The 1,071-nt window shown below is 47.5% G+C and overlaps 1 pseudogene; it reads left to right on the top strand.

Moving 5' to 3' along the window:
• The first annotated feature begins 216 nt into the window (after positions 1-216).
• LOC110330054 lies at positions 217-657 on the top strand (annotated as a pseudogene).
• The last annotated feature ends 414 nt before the right edge of the window (positions 658-1,071 follow it).

Genomic DNA, 1,071 nt, shown 5'->3' with positions numbered 1-1,071 from the left:
ACACCACACACACACACACACACATACACACACATACACACACAGTGTATGAAGGAGGCAACTAAGAAAAACACAATTGAAAAAGTTGGACAGATGAAACAAACCCCGTTGGAGAAAAGGCCGGCCCACTGCGCAGCAGGCTCTGGACTTCTCAGCTTGTACCACCATTCTCATTCCTTCCTTATTCTCAACTCTTCCAGCCTCAAAGACCAAGAGATGCCTAAGGATCAGAAAAAGGTGGTTGTCCTGGGGTCGCCCCACAGCTCAACTTCTTCGACAACCACCACAATCAACATGCCTGAGATCTCCAAGCCTGATTATGTGGTCTGGTCCCTGTTCAATACACTCTTCTTGAACATCTGCTGCCTGGGTTTCATAGCCTATGCCTACTCTGTGAAGTCTAGGGACAGGAAGATGGTGGGTGATACGACTGGGGCCCAGGCCTTCGCCTCCACCGCCAAGTGCCTGAACATCAGCTGCCTGATCCTCACCGTCCTCCTGGTCATCATCTCCATCACTGTCTATGCCCTTAGAAAGTAGCCATCTTGCAGCATAGATAACAGATTCTGGGGCCTCCCGGGCTTGCTATGTGTTCCCTTGTCTATCGCTGCCCCAAACCCTAGTCTTAGTCCTGACCATTTACCCCATACATATGCAAATGTGACACTCACATATCTGTCCATCGTGGATTCAATAAAGTGCATGTGCTGTGAAAAAGAAAAAAGAAAAAAAAAAGCTGGACAGATGCTATGGAAGAGTGCTGTCAGTACTTTACAATGAAAAGATATTTTGAAGAGGGTGCACGTTTGATTCTAAATTCTAAAACACTTCACCACCCATTAAAGAGACTCCATACCCAGGAAGCTGTACTGTCACCTTCTGCTCTCCTCCAGTTCCTAGCAACCACTCTTGCTCTCCTCTCCTAAGATTGCGTGTCCTGAGTATTTCATAGGAAAGGCGCCTTCACACGTGGGCTCCTGTGTCTACCTGCTTTGCTCTGGCCCACTCTTTTTGAGGTCCATCCACATTGAAGCATGTGCTTCTGTAGTTCCCCTATGACTGAATACTATT

Source organism: Mus pahari, chromosome 12 (assembly GCF_900095145.1).
Source record: "Mus pahari chromosome 12, PAHARI_EIJ_v1.1, whole genome shotgun sequence".
Classification (NCBI taxonomy): Eukaryota; Metazoa; Chordata; class Mammalia; order Rodentia; family Muridae; genus Mus; species Mus pahari.
This window is presented reverse-complemented; position numbering and strand designations above follow the sequence as displayed.